Source organism: Megachile rotundata, chromosome 6, assembly GCF_050947335.1.
Source record: "Megachile rotundata isolate GNS110a chromosome 6, iyMegRotu1, whole genome shotgun sequence".
In the NCBI taxonomy this organism is placed as follows: domain Eukaryota; kingdom Metazoa; phylum Arthropoda; class Insecta; order Hymenoptera; family Megachilidae; genus Megachile; species Megachile rotundata.
The window spans coordinates 7,682,191-7,703,924 of record NC_134988.1 but is presented as its reverse complement, the minus strand read 5'-3'; the positions used below and the strand labels follow the sequence as shown (position 1 = coordinate 7,703,924).

Genomic DNA, 21,734 nt, shown 5'->3' with positions numbered 1-21,734 from the left:
TTACTATAGTTTACCATTTTTGCATTTTTATTATTTTGACTGTTATTACTCTTTTTAAAATTTTTATTGTTTGTAATAATTTTGCAATTTTGTAATTTTTGCTATTTTTGCTAGTTTTGTTATTATTACTATTTTTACTTTTTATTCTACGTTTTCACTATTTCTCTTATTATTCAACTCACATTCTCAAATCTATAGAACTCAAAATAGCTGAATTTTCAAATTTGTAGGTTTCCAAATTTTTGAATCCTCAAATCCCTACATCTCCAAGTATCCATATTCTCAAATAGCTACATTTTTAAATTTCTAAATTTCGAAATACCTACATCCCCAAATTCCTACATTCCCAATTAGCTAAATTTCCAAATTTCTAAATTCTGGAGTGCTTATGTCCCTAAATTCCTACATCCCCAAATAGCTAAATTTCTAAATCCCGAAATACCTACATCCCTAAATCCCTACTTCCCCAAATAGCAAAATTTCCAAATTTCTAAATCCTGGAGTACCTATGTCCCTAAATCCCTACATTCCCAAATAGAAAAATTTCCAAATTTCTAAATCCTGAAATACCTACATCCCTAAATCCCTACTTCCCCAAATATAAAAATTTCCAAATTTCTAAATCCCGAATTACTTACATCCCTAAATCCCTACTTCCCCAAATATAAAAATTTCCAAATTTCTAAATCCCGAATTACTTACATCCCTAAATCCCTACTTCCCCAAATAGAAAAATTGCCAAATTTCTAAATCCCGAATTACTTACATCCCTAAATCCCTACTTCCCCAAATAACAAAATTTCCAAAATTTCTAAATCCCGAAGTTCCCAAATAGCAAAATTCCCAAAATGCCTACACCTCTAAATCCCTACATCCCCAAATACCCATATCCCCAAAATTTTAAATATTGAACTCCCCAAATCTCCAAATCCCCAAATTCCCAAACCCCCAAATCTTTTCTATTTCCAAATCCCTAAATCTCTAAATTTCTAAACTTCTTTACCTCCAAATTTTGAAACTTCCAAAAATTCCTAAAAGAAAATTGTTTCTTTCACATATATACCTGATAGTCAAAGCAAGAGACGCAAAAATTCGAATACCTCCCGGCAAGGCTACCAGCACCAGTTACTGGTACACATAAAGTAGTCGGCCCCTAAGTGCAATTTCTTTGGAAGTCGAGTCGCTAAGTAGCGTGAACCAGTATTGGTCAGACCTTGGCGACTTCATAACTACTGAAAATGATCCACTTTAGCGCGTCGACTGACAGTAGAAATAGTCGTGTGTAATACGGCACGCTTTAAGTAGATATTCCCATGATCTCTTTTTAGACGGAAGAAAGTAACTCATAAAATAGTGTGGAGTACTATATGTACTAATAAACATTGAGTACAATACCGGTTATGTGTGAAATTTAAAATTGGGGACGTGTGAATTTTGAAAAACTAACTAGAGAAAGGGCTAGTCAATGAGCTATAAAATTTTATTATACACTAGAAATTTTTTGATTGTTTGTAATAATATTTTGTTCACTTAAATCTTTATGAGAATCGAAACATATACATGCTCTTTTGTATGCTTTTTTTAATCAAGGTGTGTTAGTGTAATGTCCTTGGTACATAAAATTATTAGGTATTTTATTTTACATTGTTAATTTTAAAGTAACAGTATTTGAGACTGTTTTAATATTTCAATTTTATGTTTTGCATTATTAATATAATTTTAACATAATAGTATTTGACACTGTTGTAATATTTTATTTGTTTTACATTATTAATTTACAATAGTACTTGACACTGTTCTAATATTTCAATTTTTCATTTTACATTGCTAATACAATTTTAGTATAATAATATTTGATACTGTTCCAATGTTTCAATTCTTTGTTTTGCATTATTAATATAATTTTAATATAATAGTATTTGACGCTGTTCTAATGTTTCAATTCTTTGTTTTGCATTATTAATATAATTTTAATATAATAGTATTTGACGCTGCTCTAATGTTTCACTTCTTTGTTTTGCATTATTAATATAATTTTAATATAATAGTATTTGACGCTGCTCTAATGTTTCAATTCTTTGTTTTGCATTATTAATATAATTTTAATATAATAGTATTTGACGCTGCTCTAATGTTTCACTTCTTTGTTTTGCATTATTAATATAATTTTAATATAATAGTATTTGACGCTGCTCTAATGTTTCACTTCTTTGTTTTGCATTATTAATATTATTTTAATATAATAGTATTTGACGCTGCTCTAATGTTCCACTTCTTTGCTTTACATTATTAATATAATTTTAATATAATAGTACTTGATGTTGCACTAATGTTTTAGTTCTTTGTTTTACATTAGTAATATAGTTTTAATATAATAATATTTGACATTGTTCTAATGTTTCAGTTCTTTGATTTACATTATTAATATAACTTTAATATAATAGTATCTCATGCTGCACTAATGTTTTAGTTTTTTGTTCTACATTAGTAATATAGTTTTAATATAATGATATTTGACACTGTTTTAATGTTTTAGTTTTTTATTTTACATTATTAATATAATTTTAATATAACAGTATATGACCCTCTTCTAATGTCTCAATTTTTTATTTTACATTATTAATTTAAATTTAATATAATTTAATTGTCCTAATGTCTCAATTTCTTAATTACTTAACCCAAATAAATTCATAATACCGATCACCGGTGAACGCATTAATACATGTAAAATATAGAGGAAAAGCAAATTGTAATCATCGACGTTTTCATTGCCACGCATTTGCGTACAAATGCATCTAATACGTCGTAAAGGTAGCGATTTGATTTCTTGATTAAATAAGGGGAATTCAGACGAATCATACAACTTTCCGAGTAATAAATTCTAATTACGAGCATTCTCAGCCATGAAAAACAAAGTGGCATAATTTCATTTAACTGTTCATTATTTCAAGGAAAACAATCGTTTGTTTTTGAATATAAAGTGTAGTTATGCTAAGTAGTCTATTTTTAACGTTACGTTATGTACTGAGATATTTTAATGTGTAATTCTTCAGTTAAACAACATTTAATTTATAATTTTTCAAGTTAAACGTCGATAATTAATCCGCGATCGTTGAAAATAATTATATCATTGAAAAATTATTTGTTTCAAAACAAATTTCTACTTACAAACATTTTAATGTGTAATTCTTTAATTGAAAAGTACTTACTTTATCATTTTTTTTGTTAATCAATATGCTTTTGTTCATTTGTTCGTTTGTACCACGCTACAAATTTTGAGGTTATAATCATAAGGCAATCCATTTGCTGTACAGATTTTGGCGGGAATCTGACGGCAGGACTTGTCATTAGCATCGATCCGTGTTTTCGTATCGTTTTCGATCATTTCTAAAACATAAAGTCGACTATACACATAAAACATAACCTAATCACGTTGAAATCTCTATAACTCATTACAATATTGAAAACAGTACTTGGTAATCTTTGACGTCTGTCGTCAAATCAACCAAACTTGTGATTGGTATTCATTTTCGATAGTTCCAGATACGTATAATCGTTTGGAATGTCTTTGAAATCCCTATATCTCATTCTTGTTCAACCGACATATTTACTGTAGGAACTATTCGACTAAGATAGTGTGAACGGAGTGAAAATAAAACGCGGGATACATTAACTGATTAAATTTATTAGTTTATTCTAACACGTTGTTCTCCGGTGTAAACATAATGCGAGACTGGCCGGTCGACTGCCGCGCAGCTCGTTTCGGCACGAGTGCAGCCGAAATTGCACGACTGCATCCGAATCACCCGGCACACAGTAAAACACAAAAAAGAATAGAAATCGAAACGCACTAAATTATTTATTCTTAATAGCTATTCTTTTTAAACACACATTCGGCACGTTTAATCGTTAAACGACTTTGAAATCTCTACATATTCTTGTCCAACCTATAACAGTAGGTACTTGATACCTTAAATACACATTCGAATTCGCGTGACGCCTGATCTGCAAATTACTTCAAAGGAAATAGTATTGCACCCATTTCTAACTTACTATACTCGAACATTGTATAAATAACGCATAAGTTCTAGCTTCTTAGTTTTTCTGTTGATAGAAAGTAATTGTAAAAGCAAAGATTGATAGAAATCATGCGTGAACATGCGCGGTGAAATTTTCACAGTCAGCAGAAAAATCATTGCGTTCTGTCTTTGTATCCGCAGGAGAAACGAAATATTAACTGTTTGCCTGCTTCAACATAAAAATTTCGTTATTTAATTTCGTGATTAATGCGACATTTACTTCATTTGTACATTCTTGTCACATTGTGGCAGGATTATTAATGTTGTTGGTATGAATAATTAATTCGCTTTTTATTTGCTCGTAAATCGCTTGTTTTCATTTATTCATTGATAATTAAATATGCATTTATAAAACGGGAAGCGGTCAAGAATGTTTCAGCGAAAGTTATATGGAATTGAATAAAAGATGAGATTATTAAGGATTTCGCAGAATTTTTAATTGTTTATTAATTGTTAAATATACATAAATGATAAACTCCACTTTATAAAATTTTTAACTGAAATTTTAGTATTTAAGTAAAAGGTATTTATTATTGCAAATATTGCTGCAAATGATTTTAGTTTAATTGTAAAAATAATTGTGTGAAATAGATTGTATATTTGCAGCACGTAATAGTTCTAGAAGCTTCCGTTTGCAAGATTTAAAAATGGCGCGAAACATGTTAGTTTTCAATTTTAACCTTTTTGTTGCATAATTATTTTAATTAAATATAATACATTTCTAATTTTTAAAAGTAATAAATACTGATAAGAAGTTAATAGTAAATAAACATTTTTTACTAAGGAAGTTAATAAAAATAATATCGTGTTACAAATTTACAATATTTCTAATATAAATATTATAATTATAAAAGACAGGAAATTTTTGCAATAATGTTATTAATTGAACAAGCGGTAACTATTTAATATTTGCAAAAATTTTCCAATATCTATGTTGTTAAAATAAAATTTTAAATTTACATACCGCCAACGTCGAAAGTTTCTTGAAAATTCCTATTTCTTCATAGAAAACCAAATAAATGTACTGCACGTCGTAATGTACACAGAAGCTGAAGCACTGAAACGTTTATATCTCCATAACAAAGCTTCCAGTAGCAAAGTAGCTGAAGAACATTTCAACTTCTTTCAACGCAAAGTTTCCATTCACACATTTCTTAGAATACTCTGTAAATCGCTTCGGGTGCGATAAATCCACAGATTATCGCGAATAGAACAAACACAATTCCGCGAAATGATCATCCATCTATCGCAGAAAACTACTTTGTGCGAGCATAGCATTTAACCATGGCCGTTCAACGAACCACGGAGTTCCATTTGCCAAACCACTCATTTTTCTTCTCTACTTTGTCGACGAGTTTGAAAATTTCCTGTCACGATCAACGACGGAACCGAGGATGCAAGAACCGAACAGAGACACTCGAAGGACGTTGCCCTCGTCTAAGGATGCCTGTGTTTACAACTGTGCTGGATTCACGGTAGAACGAGCACGTGCATTATTAGGTTACTAATAGTCGTAACATTCATTATGTAGGACAGTAACCGTAACACGGTTGCATGCATAAACGTGTACACTGACTAAGTCAGCGGGATAATAAGATTCGCGGTAAGTGGACGATAGTGATAAATCGGTTAACTCCGTTCCTCTTCGGCGCTGCTCGGTGTCACGTGATACGTCTAACGGTCGAAATCGTAGACGTATATGGTCGAAATGTCAAAATGCAGTCGAGGATGATGGAGGTTATTATGGAAAGGACGTGAATATATAAATAGATTAAAGGTTAACATCTTAAATGAATAAAAATAAACATAGAAGATACGCTTCTTTCCTTAAGAATACATTAAAACTTCTGTACATCGTGTGGTGTGAAATGCAATAGTCTTATTCATGGTTTTGACTGTTCACTGTTTCTGTTCTTTTTACAATTTTCACAATCGACGAAAAAACTCATGATTTCAATTTTATTTGCACTTTAATAAATCTCAATTTATCTTTAACACAATTTACACAAAAGTTTGCGATAATCACTTAGGCTTTTGACACAAACTCAACGGTTAGCCAACATGGACCGAATGCATCCGGAAACATCCGATTTACCATTACCGAACTTCTACCGCTTCTCCTCGAATCTTAAGGGTTTTTTCGTTCAAAGTTTACTTTATATTTCCTCTATGTAAGTCGATGGTTACATGGAGGATATCTAACCTACATTACTCTCACGCAATACATAAAGTGGAGTAATTATTTCCTTAATAAAATCATTTCTTACTTTTTCTTCACATATTGTGAAATATGTTTAGTATGATGTAGTATAGTGTCTTATATTTTTCAGAAATTCCTTACCAAACTGTTAGAAGAACCAATTGCGAAATTATTTAATCCAGAATATGTTAACAACACAAGTAAGACATATTCACAATATAATAAAAATATATAACAGTATAAAATTATGAATAAAGTAGGGATATACAAAAATGTAAAATTACCTAATAATTAAGATATATTAACATAATCAGAAACAAAGTATTCAAATTTGTATTATATCAAGTAAGTAGACAAAAGTGGAACAACGTTCTGACCAATCTTCTTATCACGATTTCGATAAAACTTCATTGACCGTAGAAAAAAAGGTAATCTCTCCGAGCAAACATAACCGTACTTTTCGAGAAACGAGAGTGGAACGTGTTACTTTCTCTCTCGAAACTGCGGGCCATGAAGTGCTCACTCTCCTTTATGCTGATGTACGTGCAAACTCTTCGGAAACATGAACCAACTAGAAATAAATGAAAAAGAAAAGTTACACGTTCGTACGAGGAACCGATGATATGTAAGCACGCAAAATTGTGACACGCTTAATAATAATCTCAATATGATTCCTGCTTTCACCGTTCCATAATTTCTAACGAGTGCCTTGATTCGATCTTGATATCTTAGCGATTATCCTAATGAAATACGGATGTCCAGGTACAAGTAGCGTAAAAGATTAGAAATTGAACACAATCTTGATACAAGCAAATATTTGTGGAACGATGTGATTACATTCTTAGCGGACATGAAATTGAAAGGGGTTTTTGTGGTATGTAGGTGACTCTCGTTATATGGCCGCGGACGGAACTGTGATATTCGCGACATTTTGTGTAATTATATTTATTATAATAATTAGTAAGGATTATTGGTTATATAATTTCTAATAATTATTGGTGACAATAATTATATTAATTATGGGTCTCCTTATAACATAAGGGTTACAAGGAATACAAAATCTACTCTAAATACTGTTACTTATTTATTCTTCAATGGTTTAGGAAAACATTTAGTCGGTGACAATAAATACATACGCTTGTAAAAGCCTAGAGAAAGAAGGGACAAGGTCGTGAAGACTGTTGTGCAAATCAACAAGCGCGTAAAAACACGTCACTTTGTGTAACTGTGCTTTCCCAATTCACTGTCGTTATAGTTCGTTGACGATAACTGTTTTTAAATGCAATATTACCGTACTTAGATGCAATGTTGACTCTCGGTTAACACTTTATGAGACGTGGTTAAATTATACATTGACTGCCACAGTACAGCAGCAAATTTTGTTAGACATTTTTATTTTTAATAAATCTTGTCAAATATACTTATTATTACATTTTGTTATACTTACTATAATAAATATAATTTTGTTACATTTAGTATTGTTTACAATATTTTGTTTTATTTGCTGTATACTATTGTTCATAATATTTTGTTATATTTGCTACATACTATTGTTCACAACATTTTGTTGCATTTGCTATATATTATTATTCATTACATTTTGTTATATTTGCTATATACTATTGTTCATAATATTTTGTCATATTTGCTATATATTATTGTTCTTAATATTTTGTTATATGCTATTGTTTATAATATTTTGTCATATTTGCTATATATTATTGTTCTTAATATTTTGTTATATTTGCCATATACTATTCTTCATAATATTTTATTATATTTGCTACATATTATTGTTCATAATATTTTGTTATATTTGCCATATACTATTATTCATAATATTCTATTATATTTGCTACATATTATTGTTCATAATATTTTGTTATATTTGCTATATACTATTGTTCATAATATTTTGTTATATTTGCTATATACTATTGTTCACAATATATTGTTATATATGCTATATGCTATCATTCATATTATTTTATTGTATTTGTTATATACTACTGTTTATAATTTTTATTATATTTGCTAATTGCAGTTCCAATTAACCTCAAACTCTAAGCTATAAAACATTGATAAACGAACGTATACTATTTTTTATTAAAAATTCACACAGACAATTTCTAAAGTATCTACTATTTCTGAAACAATCCGTACATAACTTGAGATTCTTCAGGCAGACAGGATGCTAAACTCGACGATGGCTCGACAGGTATGCGTTCGCTTGACATCATCCTCGTCGTTTGTTGAAAATGTGAAAGTAACAGCGCTACTGAAACGTCGAACGAAATCAGCTGCAAAAGTAGAAGGACAAAAAAAGAGAAAGAACAAGATCTAATAAGGTTAGACAGTCGGTAGCGGGTTGAGTGGATGAATCGACTGGAATAACTTCTATCACATTAATTTTTCGGCTGCCAGCCTGATGGCCCGTGAAATGTGAGATCCATGGAAGAGAGGCACGTGCGTAGCCACGAAGAAAGATTTCTCCAGTTTCCGTTGACCCACTGACACTGAATCACTGGTGTTCAGTGCCGGATTAATACCTTGGGGGCCTGAAGCTCTTCAAACATTTTTGCAGCATTTCAACGCAATATTTTTTGACACTTTTGATTTGACAAAAGAAATCAGAAATTTCGATAAAAGCAGTAGATTTCCGATTAACTACGAATTGCAGTATTTAGAATCACTGAAAGAGTTTTTCTTTCTTTGAAGAATCAAAATTCTTTTCTGGTATAGAGAACTTTTTTGAATATTTATACTGTAATTCTTTTTTTAAATATTTTCTGAAAACTGACATGTGCAAGAATACATTATTTAAATGGAATATAAATTAAATTACTGTGAGCGTTCATATAAGTTGTTTTCAATCTTCCATTTTGAACAAGTTACAGGAATTTTAAAATACAAGATGGCGGAACTAGTATGGCGAACAAAATATGTGAACATTAAAAGAATACGGAAAGAAAATATCTATATAAATTTATATTTTGTCAAAGATTTATTCTGGATTGTTAAAATTGTGTAATGTTTAATTTGTGCCTCGTATATTGTCTGAATTTGAATTCCCGCCAAAATGATAGACAGTAATGGCGGATACAATATGGCTGATCAGTGATTGACGCTATTAATTTTATTCATACTAACATTCTTTTTTTATGTGTTTTATACATTATAATGTTGTCATAAAAACGCACACTACTTCACAAATATGTCACAAAGTTCTATATAAATATTTTAAATCTTTTTCAATTATACTATAGCCTTATTTGTTTTCTACCTATCTTGAAACACAAATACATTTATTTCTTCAATATTCAATCCTATATTTCATCGCAGTTAATAAAATCGCAATAAATAAAAACCTTTTTATTCAACTAAGTAAATAAAAATTATCTTTATATGGACAAGTAAAATCGCAGTACATGAAAATCACTTTGTACGACTAAATAAATAAAAGCAAGCAAATAAGTATCTTTTTACACGATTTTTTGCACGATATGCATCTATCGTGAACCAAGAAATCTAGATGTATGTTTTTTTTATTTACGCAAGAACTGGAAAGTATCGTAGGTCAGCGAAGCATGCAACACGAAAACATTTTTCCTTATCAGAAATGTTACGCGGAAAACACTGAATCGTGAGAAATTACAACAGAAAACGAGACGAATATGCTTTAATACGATTTTTTTTGACATTGGAGCGTTCATTCGAACGGCAATGAACGCTTTATGCATCGCTGAGCAAAGAGTGGTCATTGAATATGGTGAAGGTGAAGAAACTGCAGAAAAAAATATAACAAACTTGACTTTGAATAATCAAGTAGCAGAAATAATGTATCGAATAGAAAGTATATTCTTTGTAGCAATGTTTCTTCAGGTTTTTTTGCATATGAAGTCTTCATCTGATACGAATAATACCGTAATTTTTCGACAATCTTTGTAATTATATCGCAATTTCAACAATCTATATAGGTACATCACAGCTTCAACAATCTACGTTGGTAATTTGTACAATCTACATAAGTACATCGTAGTTTCAACAATCTGCGTCGTTGAATCGCTGCTTCAATAATTTAGATAGTTATCTGGGATGTTTATTCATATCAGGTGTCGAAATGGCGGAATAAAATGTTGACTAATAGACTGAGTTTTGTGTATTCTAAGACAAAGTTATTCTATTTGTTTGTTAGTGATGGAATTGGTATTTTTAATAACGGAGATTAAATATTATGGTAGAATTTTAGGTTAGGTATCGTGTTGACTGTCATGGCAGCGACTGATGTCCCTTTTCTGATGCAGTGGTTTAAAAATGAAGTCTATTGACATTTTTAATTGATCTATTGTTTTAGCTAGTTTGTTATAGTTTGAGATAAAGAATGGTTTTTTAGTTAGTGGAACGGTATATACTTATTCAGTTTTCCATGTTGTTTTTAGCTATGAAAAGTTAGAATTGATAATAATAATAAATGGGAACAATGGTAGTTCAAGTGTTAACAATTTGTCGATTAATTAGAAATAGTAGTAACTACTTGAAATTATCAATAATAAATACAACAAAAATTTGTATAATAATATATTTGGTAAAATTTGTTAAAAATATAAATACAACTTAATGAAGTTTTCAACTGTTTCGAATGTTACGTGTTAATGGAGGAAGTAAAAGGAAGTTTTTTAACGAAGGATATCTAATGACTTTATATCCTAGAGAAAGTATATTTGAATACTATTGGTAATTTCCAATTCGGAAGTACATAAAAACACGCTAACATTGTATAATTTGTAACAATGCGAGTAATAAGAACGAATAACCAATTAATTAATAAAATTTGTTAACGAGCAGTACTCTTCACGTTTTCGATTGAATCTGTAGAGGAGTAATATGTTCATTTGCAAAAGTTCTTCAATAGGTATTCAAATAGTATGATTGTGATTAAAATACGTAAAAACTTTAATGTAATTTGTTTAATCTGCTAATTTCAGTATTTCAGAATTTTAGTATTTCAGTATTTCAGTATTTCAGTATTTCAGTATTTCAGTATTTCACTATTTCACTATTTCACTATTTTACTATTCCGCTACTTCAGTACTTCACTACTTCACTACTTCACTACCTCACTATTTCACTACCCCACTATTTCACTATTTCACTACTTCACTACTTCACTACTTCACTACTCCACTACTTCACTACCTCACTACTTCACTAGTTTACTACTTCACTACTCCTACACTTCATTACTTCTCTACTTCACTACTTCACTACTTCACTACTTCACTACTTCGCTGTTTCAATACTTCACTACTTCACTACTTCACTACTTCACTACCTCACTGTTTCACTACTTCACTACTTCACTACTTCGCTAGTTCACTACTTCACTACTGCACTACTTCACTACTTCATTAGTTCATTACCTCACAGCTTCACAACTTCACTACTTCACTACTTCACTACTTCGCTACTTCGTTACTTCACTATTACACTCTTCTACTGTTTCAATCTTTTATTATTGGAATGAAACTTAATTACAGATTATATTAATTGTTATTGTACTCTATACATGTATCAATAATAATGTATGTCTAACGTGTTCCAAAGTCTGACTGCTTCAATAAACTTCCATTTACTCCTTCAAATTGCATAATACCTAAAAAACTTTTGAAAAATTATAATGGTCCTAATCTTACAAATTACAGCTCACCATACTACACATTCCCACCTTCACCATGCCACTTAACATCTTAATAACAACTATCTCATCCCACACAACGTGCTTCACAAATAGTGAAACCAAGCTCCAAAAAAAGAATTCACACATACACGATGAATTTTTTTCGTCCGAAGCATGGTTTTTGAGAAAGTGGTGTTTAAATATTCGTTAAAACAAGCATTCAATTAGCGGCGAGTATTGTAGTTTACACAATATGGCTCGTAACTGTTTGTTTTCACGCAATATCAAGACCATTAATCTTGCGGTGGCTGGACTATGTAATTTCTGCTGAAGTATTACCGGTGATTTTGAGGCTGTTGCAGCTGCGAGATATAACAATGAACTGAAGTAATTCGTGCACTTGCGGGGGCAATGCTTTCGCTATAGAATATCACGAATGATATCGAATTATCCCGGAGTTTTCATATTCTTGAGTTATCAAATATTTAACACTAGAACTACCGATATTAAATACTCGTTTATCGAAGAATGAAAAATAAAATGAAAAATGAAATAAATAAATACTGAAGCATCAATTAACATATAGAACTAGTTTTTACCTCAACTAAATGTGAGGGACATTTCCATAAAACCACGATGATAGCATTTCGTAATATAAAATGAGAAATCTGAAACCAGTCATTTTGACTGGTTTGTAGTTCTAGTGTTAACCCTTTGCGCTATGATTTACTTATTAGGTGCGTCAGACAGAACTGACTAAATATAGCTACAATATTAAAGTAGACAAGGAATGTTAAAATATTATGTCATTTTGATATTATGTAATAATTAACTATGCAAATTACAATTGGACTTGAACTCCAAATTGAAGCGTGTTAAAAATTAAAGTAAAATTGATCATGGCTGATGTATGAGCGTCAGACTCGTGAAAATAGTGCAAGGGGTTGAGTTTCTATATCTTCGAATATCTACATATTCCTGAATCCTTATATTCCCGAATCTGTATAAAATTCCTAATTTTCTAAATCCTTACATTCGCTAACACTATGTCCTCAAATCTCTATCTTCTCAAAATTTCAACATTCTCAAGTTCCTAATTTTCCAAATCCCTACTCCTCCAAATCTCTACATCCCCAAATTCCTAATTTACCAAATCCCCACCTTTCCAATTCTTTACATTCCCAATTTCCTAATTATACAAATTTCTAATTTCTCAAATCCCTACATTCCCAAATTTCTATACTCCCAAGTTCCTAATTTTCCAAATCCCTAATTTCCCGAATTCCTATGGTGCTAAATTTCTACATCCCCAAATCTCAAACCCCCAAATCCTAAATTCCCAAATCCTTAACTCCCGAAATTCTAAACTCCCAAATTCCTAATTCTCCAAATCCCAAATTACCAAATCCCTAACTTCCCAAATACTAAACCCCCAAATCCCAAATTCTCAAATCTCTACTTCCCCAAATTCCTAGCTCCTGAAATCCCAAACTTCCAAATCCCTAACTTTCCAAATCCCAAACTTCCCCAATCCCAAACTTCCCAAATCCCAAACTTCCCAAATCCCAAACTTCCCAAATCCCAAACTTCCCAAATCCCAAACTCCCCAAATCCCAAATTGCCAAATCCCTAACTTCCCAAATCCCAAACCCCCAAACTTCCCAAATCCCAAACTCCCCAAATCCCAAATTGCCAAATCCCTAACTTCCCAAATACTAAACCCCCAAATCCCAAATTCTCAAATCTCTACTTCCCCAAATTCCTAGCTCCTGAAATCCCAAACTTCCAAATCCCTAACTTTCCAAATCCCAAACTTCCCCAATCCCAAACTTCCCAAATCCCAAACTTCCCAAATCCCAAACTTCCCAAATCCCAAACTTCCCAAATCCCAAACTTCCCAAATCCCAAATTGCCAAATCCCTAACTTCCCAAATCCCAAACCCCCAAACTTCCCAAATCCCAAACTCCCCAAATCCCAAATTGCCAAATCCCTAACTTCCCAAATCCCAAACCCCCAAACTTCCCAAATCCCAAACTCCCCAAATCCCAAATTGCCAAATCCCTAACTTCCCAAATACTAAACCCCCAAATCCCAAATTCTCAAATCTCTACTTCCCCAAATTCCTAGCTCCTGAAATCCCAAACTTCCAAATCCCTAACTTTCCAAATCCCAAACTTCCCCAATCCCAAACTTCCCAAATCCCAAACTTCCCAAATCCCAAACTTCCCAAATCCCAAACTTCCCAAATCCCAAACTCCCCAAATCCCAAATTGCCAAATCCCTAACTTCCCAAATCCCAAACCCCCAAACTTCCCAAATCCCAAACTCCCCAAATCCCAAATTGCCAAATCCCTAACTTCCCAAATACTAAACCCCCAAATCCCAAATTCTCAAATCTCTACTTCCCCAAATTCCTAGCTCCTGAAATCCCAAACTTCCAAATCCCTAACTTTCCAAATCCCAAACTTCCCCAATCCCAAACTTCCCAAATCCCAAACTTCCCAAATCCCAAACTTCCCAAATCCCAAACTTCCCAAATCCCAAACTTCCCAAATCCCAAATTGCCAAATCCCTAACTTCCCAAATCCCAAACCCCCAAACTTCCCAAATCCCAAACTCCCCAAATCCCAAATTGCCAAATCCCTAACTTCCCAAATCCCAAACCCCCAAACTTCCCAAATCCCAAACTCCCCAAATCCCAAATTGCCAAATCCCTAACTTCCCAAATACTAAACCCCCAAATCCCAAATTCTCAAATCTCTACTTCCCCAAATTCCTAGCTCCTGAAATCCCAAACTTCCAAATCCCTAACTTTCCAAATCCCAAACTTCCCCAATCCCAAACTTCCCAAATCCCAAACTTCCCAAATCCCAAACTTCCCAAATCCCAAACTTCCCAAATCCCAAACTCCCCAAATCCCAAATTGCCAAATCCCTAACTTCCCAAATCCCAAACCCCCAAACTTCCCAAATCCCAAACTCCCCAAATCCCAAATTGCCAAATCCCTAACTTCCCAAATACTAAACCCCCAAATCCCAAATTCTCAAATCTCTACTTCCCCAAATTCCTAGCTCCTGAAATCCCAAACTTCCAAATCCCTAACTTTCCAAATCCCAAACTTCCCCAATCCCAAACTTCCCAAATCCCAAACTTCCCAAATCCCAAACTTCCCAAATCCCAAACTTCCCAAATCCCAAACTTCCCAAATCCCAAATTGCCAAATCCCTAACTTCCCAAATCCCAAACCCCCAAACTTCCCAAATCCCAAACTCCCCAAATCTCAAATTGCCAAATCCCTAACTTCCCAAATCCCAAACCTCCAAACCCCCAAATCCCAAATTCCCAGATTCCCAAACCCCCAAACCCCCAAATCCCAAATTCCCAAATTCCCAAATTCCCAACTCCTCAACTCCCCAACTCCCCAAATCCCTACATCCCCAAATCTCTACATCCCCAAATCTCTACATCCCCAAATTCCAATATTCCAAAATTCTCACATATCCAAACCGCTACAACCCCAATTCTCCCAAGCCCAAATCGCTACATCCCCAAATCGCTATATTCCCAAAAGGAAGGAAGAAAGGAAAGAAACCATTTTCCTTTTCCAACATATAATAGACCTGGTATAAACAAAGTAATAAACGCAAAAATTCGACTACCTATTTGCATGGACCACTTGCACTGGTTACTAGCATAATGTAAACGCGGTGTAAGGAGAATGGGGTTGAACTAATTCCCATTTATACAACAATTTATCACCTTGTACGTGACATAGTTTTCACCAATTCTGATGAGCACTTTGTTTGAACCTCATCCCAGGTGCATCTCATTAAATGCATTGCAGAAACTATCACGGTTAATTCGTTAATCGTTGTAAACGATGCAAATAGAAGGGATCAGATTGTATCCGTCGAAAGTGTAAACTGAATCCGGAACACCGTGTTAATATGATCATCCATATTCAGCGGCATATGTGCGCGAGTTTTCCCACGCGCTTGAATATTTCCATACAAACAAACGGCATGGCGGTTCGAAAAGAAAAATAACGAGTCTTTATTAAACAGGTTCTCTTTCTTTCCATCGACTTTCTTACGCTTTCGAAAGCCGTGAAAGGAATTTCATGTTACCACTCGATAACGGTCGATACTTTAATTCTGCCCGCTTTCGTGTCCCGTGAAAATCGAGACTTTATTTCGGTGCGAAACCGAAGTGTCTTGATTGGCACCCGAGACGAGGGAGAAAATGAAATTTAACGTTTGGGGGACTGGTAAATTAGGTTCATTTTGGGTTTGAGGGTAATTGTGCTTTTGGAGATCCTATTAGATGTTCTTTACACTTTGCATGTTGAGAGTTAAGTTAGATTAGGTGTACAAGGTTAGGTTAGTTTCGATGTAAACACTCTTGATTTTGGAGAAAATGAAATGGGACATTGGAAGGATTATTAAATTATATTTATCTTGGTTTATCAAGTCTAAAATTTTCAAGTCTTCAAATTGCAAAGTTCCTAGTTTAAAAAATTAAAAATTCTCAAATCCCTAAATTAAGACACTTGCAATCACCAAATATAGTAATTTATGAGGCAACTATTTATTCTATTCAACTAATATGCGTATCAGAATTTTATTTCATCCAAAAGTATAACCAAATATGTGGACAATATGATTTCGTCCAAAGGTAACCAAATATGTGGATGATGTGATTTCGTCCACTGCAACCAAATACCATAAGAACAATAGCTTTAATACAATAAACAATACATTTAATAATGCCCCGACATTCTTCCACCCATGTTATATTATATAACAACAACCATAATTTCTTCCTACTATTATAGTAGCGCCAATTGATTCGAATTGAAAAATTGATTAGCTGCATTTAGAATACGTTTGACCGATGATGTACTCGTACGTAGGAGTGGGATCGTCTGGCGTCACATGTGGGTCGTTTATCATGGTGGGTCGTATTTCGAAAACCATTCTTTGTATAATCTTAGTAATTAAAGCGTATTACCATTCAGATTCTAGACCGTAGAGTCTACACCTTTCGAAATCAATCACAATGCTAGATGTATGCAAGAGGTGAAACAATTATCGGCTTCGCTGAACATAAAATGGATCGGGATCTACTTGAACTTTTTCGGTTCGGTATAATAAACTATCAGTACTTAGCAATGCATTTTCTTTATCACATTTGCTTAAAATAATGCATTTTCAGTTTTATGACATATTACTTAAGGTATAAAAATTAAAAATCAACATGCTACAGGCAATTTTGGATCTTTTAACTTGAAATTTTTAGGGTAGACTCGTGAGACACCCTAAATTTGCTGTATAGATTTTGGGGGCAATCTGCCGACAGCAACCTGTCGTTATCGACGTCGATCTTCGAATCGATAAAAAACCGTTTGGTATCGTTTTCGATAATTTTTGACACATAGAATCGACTGGTAACACGTTAAAAGCTCTATAACTCATCGCCGACGACAATACTTGGTCGTCATTGACGTCGGTCGTCGTGAAATCAAGAATAATCGTGTTCGGTATCGTTTTCGATTGTTTCAAACACGTTTAATCGTTTGGAACGACTTTAAAATCTCATTCTTGTTCTACCTGTATGTCTACTGTAGGTACTCGAAATTTGAAATATACATTCGAATTCGCGTGAGGCATCTGGTCTGTAGACCCACTGGTGTATTATCGCATCATAATCACAAAGATCATCAATATCAGTATCAGAGTATCTGATAAAACTAGGTGTAACCATAACCTCAAATGTTAAAACATCTTCCTATTGAGCATGATTTGTAGGTGGAAATTTGAAACACAAACTGTAATGGGATGTAATATGTTTACTGTGCTATACCTTCATATGTATATGGTATATTAATTCTGCACATAATAAGTATACATAGAGCTGCTATGTATAATGTAATATATTATTATTGTAATGTATTATTATTAATGTCACGCATAATTTAAAATGAAAAATAAACTGGAAAAAGTAACAAACAATAAAACAAATGAATATACACATTAATTTATTTCCATGAAAATCAACATAGAGAAAAGTATCTTAACAAATGTTTGAATGTAAAATAAGAAATGTGTGAAAGGATCATTTGACCGATTTTGTGCAAGTAGTGTTAATAAAAGAATGAATGAACAAAGAAAAGAACTGAAAGTTGAGAACGACTGACTAAAGTGGAATTTTTTCGAAAGTGAACCAGGTGTGTAGGTGATCGTAAGTTAAGAGGAACGAGGAGGATTTCTAAGAGGAAAACAACGATTACGAAGTAATCGTTGACCTTTCGATCGATAATCGTGCCAAGTCTTTCATTATTCCCCTTCCTTTTTTTTAATACTTCTATTTCTTCTATCTTCTTTGTTTTATTGCATTTTATCTTTCAATTTAATTTGGTAATATTTAATGTTAAATTAAATACTTCTTTGTATTTTATTGTCATTCAAGCTTTTATGATTAGTGTCGTTTATATGTTATTATCTTGTATGTTCTTTCGTGTTTCATCCCTAAATTTAATTATCTAATATTTAAGATTAAATTTTACTTTTTGCATCTTTCTTTCAGTTAAGCTTCTGTAATTAGTATTAAATCTAATTTTCTAATATTTAAGGCTAAATTCTCCTTCTCCACATCTTATTTTTATTTAAACTTCTATTATTAATATTGTTTGCATATTTTTATCTTAACTCTTCTATCGTACTTCATCTCTTAATTTAATTTGATAACATTTATAGTTAAATTCTACTTGCGTCTTATTTTCTCTCAAACGTCTATGATCAGCGTTACAGGTTTTAGAAGGATTATAAGATGGCACCTGGCGCATCAATCTGAAGTTTAATACTTAACAAAAATGATTACATAAACGTTTCATCAATATTATTCAGCTTTGAAGGATAAACATGTTTCTCATTTTTATATCTTTGATTTATTTTTCATATTTTTAAGTTAGGTTTTTTCAAAATACGTGTGTCACATTGCATGAAATGATACTGGAGGCTAAAAATAAACTTCCTGCCTGGCACGCGAATAGAAAGAGAAATTATGCGAAATCTTCGTGGGAATATGCAATAATTTATTATTTATGTTTAATGTCAAGATTAATGAAAACCTAGCTTCTGTTTATTTAATTAGAAACTATTACCATTTAATAACACTAAAAGAAATAAGTTTCTGTTACTCTATCAGTAACAGGTGTAACAATTGAAATCATAAAATAATAAATTTCGCTCCTGTAAATAAACTAGTTTATTTGTGTACACAAATAAAATTAATTATGTATACATTTTGTGTAAAAAAATTATTACACATATTACACAAATTATTTATGTATACAAATAAACTAGTTACAATGTCCATATCAGGTGTCAGTATAACATTTCAGAATGGTGACTGGACGTTAATACAGAGTGGCTATTTCTTTATCAGAAAAAACAATGAGTCAGCCAATTCATTGCTTATTATCCATTAGCACATAATACTGCATACTTTCTTTTCATATACATGGTGTTCCAAAAGAAGTGTTGTATAACTATAACCTCATTATAGTATAACAAATCTTCTCTATAATTTTCTCATTACAAAACCCTTGTTACAATTATGCAATACGAATAATTCACAGCTGAATATATCCTAAGTGTTATTTTGTGGGATGTTTTGTACAGAAACGAAATTTCTTGTATTCATTAATATTAATAGTTTAATGGTCGCCTACGTAGTCTAATGTTGTTCCAATAATATTTTTGAAGAATTGATTTGGAAAAACTTTTTGTAAATTCACATGTAAAACATGTAAAACAGACGAAAACAATAACAATTACGACACATTTAATATGACAAATTTAATATTTTGTTTGTGTGATAATTATTGGAGCAACCATTTACGTTCATCAATCGCACACATGTTGCATGAGTGGCCATTAAAGTGTTAATATTAAAACACATTTATTTATACGATAAATGCTAAAATAAACCTAAAATGTTAGCTAAAATTTTAATAAACCTAACGTTAATAAATAAAAAAGTGTCATAACATTTAGCAGAAAGTGAGTGTAAGAGGGGACACCGTGCATAGTAACTTCATTGCACAGGCGAGCGGGAAATTCAAATCAAAAAAATTTCATTTCACGTCAACCTCTAATAATTACAAATCTATTTGTCGTTAATTTTCTCTACATTACTAATATTAACTCTCGAAGAGCCTGCCCCCCCCCCCCCCCAAATTAGTTCTACGAGCGGAAAATTCAAATCAAATGAATGTCATTTCATATCAACCCCCAATAATTAGAAACCTGTCTGTCGTAGATTTTCTCTAAATTACCAAAATTGGTTTGCGAAATATTTTCATCAATTTTACAACATTGAAAAGTTGAAAAAAGGCGTATAAAATGATTACAAAATATATTTGAATATATATTACAGAAATGATTAACTTATAAAGAAACGACGAACTATTACAAGAAAATACAGAATGCAGGGAAATAAAATATTTATAACAAATAAATTACCGGGGAATGTGTTATGGAGGACAAAATATTTACTCGTATTTATTACAAATTACGAATATAACAAAGTATTTTTTATAAATAAGTTACAAATAAATTATGAATAAATGTGCAGATATATTGTTTGCCCAACGCTATATTTGCATACTGTGTACATTTTCTGAAACACCACCCCGTTTCATTTTATATGACTATTTAAATCAGTTTTATTACTTCGTCTGTCTCTAAAAGTTGTTTTTCTGCCAGAATGTCACCTCTTCGTTTCTGATTTTCGTATCACTGTATTCGAAATGATTCAGCATCTCAAGGCCATTTCTCCAACGGTAAACAATGTTACCAGCCATGGTTTCTTTTATAATTTCGCTACAAGCGATAACTTTCTCGGCACATTTAAGATGGAGAGTGTCCATTTTACGACGAGTAAAAAACAGGAGATAGTATCTCTCGACGACCTTCAGAACCTACTGAAAAGTATAGTAATAGTTTTTGTGGAATGTCGGTTCTTTAATGAGATCACTTGCAAGTTACTGAATGAAACTTTGTTTCATAAGTCTAATGATAATTGACACTAGACGATTTTAATGAAATTTTGCACGATTGGAGCTATTTAAAAAATAGTAGTTCATTGATATTCCTTTTTTACTTTTAGAGAAAAATTCTTCAATTCCAAGATCCCCAAATGTTCAGACACCCAGATTCTCATCTTCCCAAATCCCAAGCTTCCCCAATTCTCATCTCCCCAAATTCCAAGCTTCCCAAATTCTAAACTCCCCAAATTCCAAACGCTCCAACTTCTCTACTCCCAAATTTCCAAATTCCCCAATTCCAAGATCCCCAAATGTCCAGACGCCCAGATTCTCATCTCCCCAAATCCCAAGCTTCCCCAATTTCTCATCTCCCCAAATTCCAAGCTTCCGAAATTCTAAACTCCCCAAGTTCCAAACGCTACAAATTCTCAACTCCCTAAATTCCCAAATTCCCCAATTCCAAGATCTCCAAATGTTCACACGTCCAAATTCTCATCTCTCCAAATCCCAAGCTTCCCAAATTCTAAACTTCCCAAATCCCAAGCTTCCGAAATTCTAAATTCCCCAAATTCCAAACGCCCCAAATTCTCAACTCCCCAAATTTCCAAAGTCCCCAATTCCAAGATCCCCAAATGTCCAGACGCCCAGATTCTCATCTCCCCAAATCCCAAGCTTCCCCAATTCTCATCTCCCCAAATTCCAAGCTTCCTAAATTCTAAACTCCCCAA

General features: G+C 32.5%; 1 protein-coding gene and 3 long non-coding RNA genes across 7 annotated transcripts in view; 3 read left to right on the top strand and 1 right to left on the bottom strand.

The window, feature by feature from the left end:
• The window catches only part of LOC105663180 (uncharacterized), a 42,179-nt gene extending 38,425 nt beyond the window's left edge, over nt 1-3,754 (bottom strand). Inside the window, exons 1-2 of the long non-coding RNA XR_001096650.2 lie at nt 3,474-3,754; nt 3,210-3,387 (exon numbers count right to left, since the gene is read on the bottom strand). This is a non-coding gene — a long non-coding RNA (uncharacterized LOC105663180). The remainder of the gene's footprint in view (nt 1-3,209; nt 3,388-3,473) is intronic.
• LOC100880086 (uncharacterized) overlaps nt 1-21,734 on the top strand; it is a 59,579-nt gene that overhangs the window by 8,657 nt on the left and 29,188 nt on the right. The gene's annotated exons all lie outside the window — the stretch shown is intronic.
• On the top strand, nt 4,981-9,490 carry LOC143264687 (uncharacterized). Of its 3 annotated transcripts, none has more exons than XR_013038586.1 (4): nt 4,981-5,856; nt 6,110-6,314; nt 6,410-6,479; nt 8,498-9,490. It is a non-coding gene; the product is annotated as an uncharacterized LOC143264687 (long non-coding RNA). The 3 variants fall into 3 exon arrangements; XR_013038587.1 differs by having other exon boundaries at nt 6,388-6,479; XR_013038588.1 differs by lacking the exon at nt 6,110-6,314.
• LOC143264688 (uncharacterized) lies at nt 6,490-7,750 on the top strand. The gene is made up of 2 exons (XR_013038589.1): nt 6,490-6,624; nt 6,700-7,750. It is a non-coding gene; the product is annotated as an uncharacterized LOC143264688 (long non-coding RNA).